Source organism: Schistocerca serialis, chromosome 2, assembly GCF_023864345.2.
Source record: "Schistocerca serialis cubense isolate TAMUIC-IGC-003099 chromosome 2, iqSchSeri2.2, whole genome shotgun sequence".
Classification (NCBI taxonomy): Eukaryota; Metazoa; Arthropoda; class Insecta; order Orthoptera; family Acrididae; genus Schistocerca; species Schistocerca serialis.
In genome coordinates, this window is record NC_064639.1 from 893,688,381 (window position 1) to 893,697,250 (window position 8,870).

At 38.4% G+C, this 8,870-nt stretch overlaps 1 pseudogene; it reads right to left on the reverse strand.

The window, feature by feature from the left end:
- Positions 1–8,475: 8,475 nt before the first annotated feature.
- On the reverse strand, positions 8,476–8,593 carry LOC126459687 (5S ribosomal RNA; annotated as a pseudogene).
- Between the last annotated feature and the right edge of the window lie 277 nt (positions 8,594–8,870).

The window sequence follows — 8,870 nt, forward strand, 5'->3', positions numbered from 1 at the left end:
TCTGTTAGACTTTTATATCACTGGGTAAGTGGTAAAATTTTTTTGTTACAGCGTTGTCCACACCTTTTCTGTGCTAAAGACAACCTTAATGTTGAGTAATGAATGTCATTTTTTTCTTCTGGTATTTGTATAAGTACATGACGAAAGGCCCCCAGGATGCCGTAAAATTAAGATTTATTAAAAAACAAAGAAATCGAAACACCGAGTAACTTGAGGGTTGGCAAAGATGTTAATTATGAATGCGCGGTAAGTCTCAGACAAATGAACGAAGAAACAGTCAACTATTGTAAAGTTTTTATTTTCTTCACTCTTACAGACTCTCTCGAGTGTAGAAGGACGATGAAGATGTACGACTTTAGATATGAAGTACTGCGAGCTTTATGTATCACATGTGTGCTTGAATAATATTATATGGAAAAAGATTATCAAGCATTTTTTTATTTATTGAAGTAAGTGAAGAAGAAAATTACAGGAACAGGATTTTCGTGATTTCCTGCAAGCGCCAGTGTTCCCGGAGTCTCCCGCCGCCTGCAGCTTCAACTAGAACGCCAGCGAAGTCCGATTCCCCAAGAAAAATTAAGATAAGCCCAAACATTTTAACAACGCAATCATATTCAGTTATATTTATTTATATTATTTTTTTATGTTACAACTGGTGACCTGTGTGCCAGGACTTCTGGGCACCAGTCGTGAGTAGTGTCCATTAACTATTGTTATAGTGAGAAATTTCTATGACATTGTTATGAATTATAAAAACTAATTGCCTGTATTTTCGTTTGCATGAGTCACGACGGGGAGCAAGTAACGCAAAAAGTCAAAATTGAGGAGAAAATTTTTGAAAGGTATTAGAATTGGACCCAAATCACGTAAAATTTTCTATAGTAAGCTGTTTTGTTCAGCGCAGCAAAGATAGGACGGCTACCCAAGTTTCTTGCATGGTTATACTTGATACGGTCTCTTTTGATGTAGATAGAAACCCTTTCCTCATTATTCCCTTCCTTGAATTTTATTTGCGAAAAAATTACAGGAATTTTTCAGTGTGATGGGCATAGTCAGTAAAACATAAATAGTTGTGACTCAATAGTTTGGACGTTATAATAGATGTAAACCAGGCTTTGAAATTATGTAATTTACATTTATCAAGTGTAATAATTAGTGTATGAAATTTTTAACATTTTTGTGAAATTTATATTATTTGAAAATTCATATGATATGGCAGAAAAATATATGTCTATTGTTGATGGCAATAGCGAAACCGCAATAAGCCAAGATTGCGTAGAATTGCGTGATTGAACAATTGAAGTTCAGTCACCATGCATGCCTACAGCAGAAAGTTTAAGTAGGTCAGAGATGAGTGTCGCAGGAGTGACAAATGATTGCGACGCTCCACAACATAAAAACCTTGATGACACAATGTTTACAATTATTGACGTGAAAATGTCATACATCTCCACTACATACCACTAATGAATGAATCCTTGGAGAGTGATCCCAACATGAATTTTGACAATACGTTACAAATAACACTAGGTAACAACACAAGCATTAACTTGGGAAGTACAGCTGACAGAAACCACAGTAGCTCAACTGAAGCACTGCTATGGCAGCTACTATTTAACATAAATGTGAAATTTGATGATATGAAACACAATATGAATTCCAATTTCAATAATGTGACACAAGATATGAACATGGTAAAACAGTAACAAAACACTGTTACACAATATCTAAATGCAATGAAGCAAAAACAAAAACAAGTATTCAAGGATTTGCAAGACACAGTCTCACAGAAATTCGATGACTTAGCCAAAAATTTTCGCACTGAAATCGACAAAAAACTGAATGATATGAAAACACAAGTAAAGCATGAAGTACTTTCTGAAGTTAACAGTAACATTACGGAGGCAAAACAAAGGTAGATTTTTTTAATGACCATCGCGATCGAGTAGAGCAAAAGACAAGGAAAATCACAGATGCAAACACAAACATTGAGGCCACACAAAACCAGTTGTGTTCGCCAGTAAAAAAGGTAACCACTGTCGTTAACAAAATAAATAGAAACTATCAAGGTGTACCTCTAGCTGTAGAAGAACTTACGTTAAGGGTAGCAAAATTAGAAGTTGAATCAGCATGTGCTTAGAAGGAGAGAGAGAAGATTAATGAAAATCTGAGTGATGTCATTAGTCAAGCTGTAGCAGGTACGCTAGATAAGGGTAACACAATTGCAGAAAAGTTAGTAACTGATTGTAAGTTGTGCACAGATGTAGTAGAAAAGGCTATTCAGAAAAAAGAAAATGAAATCGTGAACAAGGTAACATTAAACTACAAGCGGCGGAAAATAGGATCCACAACCTTTTACAAGAAAATGTTACGAGATCTCTAAATGTGTATGTAAATAATACACAGGCTACAGTGAACAAACCACAACCTGTTGGTATCTATTCACAAATTGTCACGAGTCCCACAGAAGGTAACAGTGACAGTTGTAGATTGCAAAATGCAAACATATCCACAACCTCAATACCTGAACAATTAGCAGCCGGAATTACAGGTAACTACAATAACCACCTAAATACGACCAAAAATGCCATGTGTCTATCAACCACTCTTGCAGACGAAGGTTTGGTGAGACATAGACAGTTTCCTACATTCACTTCCGAAGGTAAAATAATGAATCCCGTAGTATTTATCAGAGCTTTTCGTCATCTATTTCCGCGCTACTGGACGGAAGCACAGAAAATCAGATTTGCCGTGGAATATACGCAAGGTGATGTGCTCTTATGAGAAACTGAAGTGGCCGAATACTGTAGCACTTATACGCAATTCGAACAAGCTTTCCTCGGCAAGTACTGGTCTGAGGCAGTGCAAGAAAGACTCAGATGCGAGGTTTTCAACCCTGCACCATTCAATGGCAAATACGGTAGTCTACGTGAATACTTTGAAAAATACTGGAACAAGACGTGCTACTGGACGAACCCAATATCATAGGTAGAAGTTTTAAAAATTTTTGGAAGTTGTTTACCATCGCACATTAAAGAAAAATTAGTCACAACGCCCGAGCACGACACTCAATATTTTTTGTTAGTACTTTATTCTATCGACTTAATCTATGCGGAAAGACCTGTACCCAATAGGGCAATAGAAAATCAGTCACAACAACAACATAATTATGTAAATGAGTCAGTAATATGTGATTTACAGCAAGGTTGATACACACAACAGCAAAATTACATACCCAGTGGTAACTAGTGCGGTAAAAAAAGGAAAAAACAAGCGATTTAAAAGAAATTTTTAAAACAGCAAGAGTAATTTCAACACACGAGCGAATTACAATTCACCATCACAAGGCCCTATGCCAAACATGAACAGAAACAGTCAGCCGCAGCAGTGGTAGACGCGCGTCAACAGTGCCATGCCTTACGTTGTACCGCAGCCGATCTTTGGGCAGCAAAATAACTGCACAGCAGCTAACGACACAAATTTGCGAAGTACACACACAGTGCAACTCACTGAAATTTCCCCAGGTAACGATCTAAGTCACACCATGCCGTCGGAAAACACCACCCGGTCATAGCTTCAGGCTATTGACCTCTCAGGGAGTGAGGGGCAAGGCAGAACTATAAACAAGTTTCATAAGATTTGACAAACAAGTTAACATCAAGGATGATTTGTATCAGCATGAGTTAGATATAGTAGATAAAGTCAAGGAAGAACAAGTACAAGCAATCATTACGGTAAAAATATTTAACGTTGACACACAGTTAATTTTAGATACAGGTTCAACTACCAACCTAATGTCAAATGCATTTTTTTCTCAGTTGAAGAAGAGAGGGAAATTCCCTCCATTTCCTATACAAAATTGCAAGGTGCAATCTGCTACAGGCAGTAAGACTAAATTGGTTACGCATCAGGCACTTATTCTAGTACAAACTGAACATTTTACAGTGAAATGCCACTTTCTTAAAATTGACAAACTTATAGTTAATTGTCTTACTCGCATGGACACGTGTAGAATGTACAAAACATAGATTGACATAGGTAAAGGTAAATGCCAATTTTATGTAAAGGATCAGATCTGCAACGAATTGACGCATGGTGCAGGGAATGGCAATTGAATCTCAATGTAGACAAGTGTAATGTGCTGCGAATACATAGAAAGAAAGATCCTTCATCATTTACCTTCAATATAGGAAGTCAGCAACGGGAAGCAGTTAATTCCATGAATTATCTGGGAGGAGGCATTAGAAGTGATTTACAATGGAATGACCTTATAAAATTAACCGTCGGTAAGGCAGATGCCAGACTGAGATTCATTGGAAGAGTCCTAAGGAAATGCAATCCGAAAACAAAGGAAGTAGGTTACAGTACACTTGTTCGTCCACTGCTTGAATACTGTTCACCGGTGTGGGATCCGTACCAGATAGGGTTGACAGAGAAGATCGAACGGAGAGCAGCGCGCTTCGTTACGGGATCATTTAGTAATCTCGAAAGCGTTACGGAGATGATAGACAAACTCCAGTGGAAGACTCTGCAAGAGAGACGCTTAGTAGCTCGGTACTGGCTTTTGTTGAAGTTTCGAGAACGTACCTTCACCGAGGAGTCAAGCAGTATATTGCTCTCTCCTACGTATATCTCGCGAAGAGACCATGAGAATAAAATCAGAGAGATTAGAGCCCACAAAGAGGCATACCGACAATCTTTCTTTCCACGAACAGTACGAGACTGGAATAGAAGGGAGAACCGATAGGGGTACTCAACGTACCTTCCACCACACACCGTCAGGTGGCTTGCGGAGTATGGATGTAGATGTAGATAGATGTAGGTACTGATTTAGTCAAAACACTTGATGAAAGTAACAAAAACAAACCAGAGTTAAATGTAGTAGTACAATATTCCTTTCCAGCTGTGTATTTCACAAACAAATTTGATACTGAACAAAAAGCGAACACTGAGGTTAGTTACGGAATGGCAGAGCAGAAACTAAGTGAATCACAGGTAATAAATGATATGCAACGACAAGAACTTTCTAACTTGTTATTTAAGTATGCCAATGTTTTCAGTAAGAGCCAGGAGTAATTAAAGGCTATGAATATAAATCTGAAGCCTATCCACATGAGACATATTGTGTAATGTCATATCCTATTTCATGGGCAAAACGAGAGGCAGTAAGGGAAGAGCTCAATCATATGATTAAATGGGGAATTATACAACCTTCATTTTCACCCAGTTATAGTTCAGTATTAGCAGTAAGTAAACCAGATGGTTCAGTAAGATTAGTTCTCGATGTTAGACGTATCAATAAGATTATAGTTCCAGTATCCATAAGACCAGACAACTTGGACGAACAGCTTCTAAAGTTTTACAATACAAAATATTTCAGTGTACTCAATCTCAAGATGTCCTACTGGGAAATAAAACCCCACGAACAAAGTCAAAAATATCCTGCATTTTTTGTGCGGGCAGAAGTTACGAATTCGTGTTCTACCTTTTGGACTGAACATTAGCGCAGGAGTGATTATATCTGCACTGGACAAGGTTTTAGGATGAGAATTGCTTAACAAAGTCACCGTCTATGTAGACACGTGCTAATAGCCACACCCACTTGGTTAGAATATACCAGGCTCATTGAACAGGTGCTTCAATGATTTGCAGATTACGGAGAAACAGCCAATTTAAAAAAAGTCTAGTTTTGGTAAGGAGCAAGTTACATTTTTAGGACATGTTGTGTCAGAACAAGGTATATTACCTGATCCGAAAAAATCTGATGTCATACGCAACTGTTTAGCTCCAAGGAATAAAAAAAAAAACTAAAAGCCTTTTTAGGACTAGCTGCGTTTCTTCGTAAATTCGTACCACAACAACTGATGGACACTGATGCATTGCTCAACTTGAAAAGAAAAAATAGGCTTTGTTGTGGGATTATATAAGTCTCAAGAGGACTTTAATAACATTAAGCAGGCATTAGTCAACGCAAACATTCCTAGCCACCCTGATATGTCCAAGGATTTTTGTCTATGCACAGATGCTGGGGGCATGCTTATTCCAGCTGCGAGAGGAAGAAGGTAAGGGAGTACCCAAGGTCCTCAGTTTTGCTAGTCGCACATGATCAGAAGCAGAAAGATCTTACACTGTGTCAGAGTTAGAAAGTTTAGCGGTAATATCGGCATTTAAAAAGTTTGAATATTTTTTGTGGGGCAAGAATACCAAAGTTTACTGTGACCATCAGTCACTGCCATTTCTTTTTAACATGTAAATTATTGTACTGTAGATTAGCTAGGTGGTGTCTATATTTACAAGATTTCAGTTTCGAGATCATTTATATTAAAGGAACTCAGAATGTTATTGCGGATGCCTTGTCCAGGTTGCCACAAGGTTTAGAGGTATTTGGCGAATTAACAGAGCAGAATGCAGAAATCAGAACATTATTAATGCAAGGTTCAGAACAACAGTCTGGTTACAATAAGTTTTGTAAGGAAATGAAAATTATACAACAGGAAGATGGAGCAAGGTCATGCAAAACCTCAAGCAAGATGAAGGTGGAAAGGTAAGGAAATGGAATCAGGAGTGCAAGGGCGTTTTGTTTCATAGGCAACATAAAAAATCTGATCAGTGGTGTGTGTGAATTCCTGAAGATTATATCGACGAATTTATAAGACACACAAGTGAAGTAAGGGGACATTATTGAGTAGGCAAATGCACTGCAAAAATTGCAACACTTTGTAATTTCCAAATTTGAGAAGGCGAGTCCTACAGTTATTAAGAAATTGTGCAATATGCGAAAAGTCAAAACAGTTCATTGGTCAAAATATACTGAGCTACAACCAATACCCACAAAAAAAAAACCTCTAGATATAGTATCCCTGGACAGCTGGTCCATACCTAAGAAGTAAAGGAGGGATAAGATACGAAGTAGCACTATACAATATTTTGTCGAGACACATACCATTAAAAGTGCAACAGCCACAAATATCAGAAAAAGAATTGAGGGAGATTATTTGAGAAGGCTAGGTAAACCAAAGGTACTACTAACTGATAATGCTTCATATTTCATTGGGCAAAAGTCGAAACAAATTATGACCTCACTGGGCATAAAGCACATATTAGTAAGCCTTTTCACCCAGAATCAAGCCCAGTTGAACGAGTCTTTAAAGAATTTAACCGGTTTATTAGGACATACACCCTTCACAAGCGCACGCGATGGGTAGAGTACGTAACTCCTTTCACGCAAGTTGTCAGTAACCTTCCACATTCTTCATCAGGTTTCACAGCTAATGAACTGATGTTCTGGACGAAACAAACGAATGAGTGGGAGTCGCCCATACCAAAGGTACCCACTACAGAAATGACACTACAAGACAAAATCAAACAAGCCATGACTACATTAGAAAACAGGGCCGAGTATAGAAAGAAAATTTATAACAAGAAACTGAAACGTCTTACAAAATTTTCTGAAGGGCAACGAGTCCTCTTACGGACGCATCCTAAATCGACAAAAATTGGCAAACTAAATAAGAAGTGGCAATGACTCTATTCAGGACCATATGTAATTTCCAAAATACCATACCCTTGGTCGTACAGATTAGCCTATAAGAAAACAAGGAGAGATAAGGGTCTCCACCCTCGCAAAAGATATAAAAGCCTTTATAGAATAACGAAGCGTGGTAACATTTTCTTTTTATCACAAGATAATTGTACATAGTGTACATAATTCTAAGTGTAACTTTTCTTCTGGAGTGCATTTTAAGATAAAGTAATGTGTATAGGCATAAGTAATTCTTTTGATTTGTGCAAATAAGTAGGCATAAAATTAACAGCAATGAGAAGTAACACACTGCCTCATGAGAAGCAAAAGTATGAACGAAATTAGTTTATGGCTCAGCTGTCACGCGCTCAACAATACGCGCTGACGTCAGTAGCAGGAGAGGAGACACTGACCAGTGCGCATGAGCGACAGACTGGCAGAAGGTGCAACCAAAATACGAATGCAAGGTGTAGTTAACCTAAATACAAAGTAAACAGAAATACTACGCAAATACATCTACTGTCTAACAACTAAGGAAACCATTGATATATATGTACACAGAGATTTAATTAAATACTAAGCTATATACAACATATTTACAACCAAAAGGAAGCATTATGAAAAACTATACTAGATTTGTGAGCTAAGGGCTAACGACAAAATATCGTGGGAGATGTCAAATAATTTTCTTTGCAGAGTGAATGATCATAATGGGTAACAGAATAAAAGAAAGTCTAAGAATTTAAACAAAGCACTCCGTCTTCAGGCCACAAGTGGCCCATCGGGACCATCTGACCGCCGTGTCATCCTCAGATGAGGATGCGGATAGGAGGGGCGTGTGGTCAGCACACCGCTCTCCCGGTCGTTATGATGGTTTTCTTTGACCGGAGCCGCTACTATTCGGTCGAGTAGCTCCTCAGTTGGCATCACGAGGCTGAGTGCACCCCGAAAAATGGCAACAGCTCATGGCGGCCCGGATGGTCAACCATCCAAGTGCCGGCCACGCCCTATAGCGCTTAACTTCGGTGATCTGACGGGAACCGGTGTATCCACTGCGGCAAGGCCGTTGCCAAGAATTTAAACAAACTATGGAAGTATCTGAGGACGTATGCAATGACTAACTGTATCAGTGGCCACCGAGCTACGCAATGCAATTAGTTTTAAGTTTTTTATTTCAGCGACCAGTGCATCATCACGGCGCAGGAGAAGAGAATTAACCGAGAGTAGCAGGTACCAAATGAAGAAACGGACCACACTTCGAGTAAACAATTTATTTGTAAGGATATTTAAAATAAAGGTCATAAGGCAAATGAAATATGCATCATCGCAGTGTGTCTCCGTGACAATT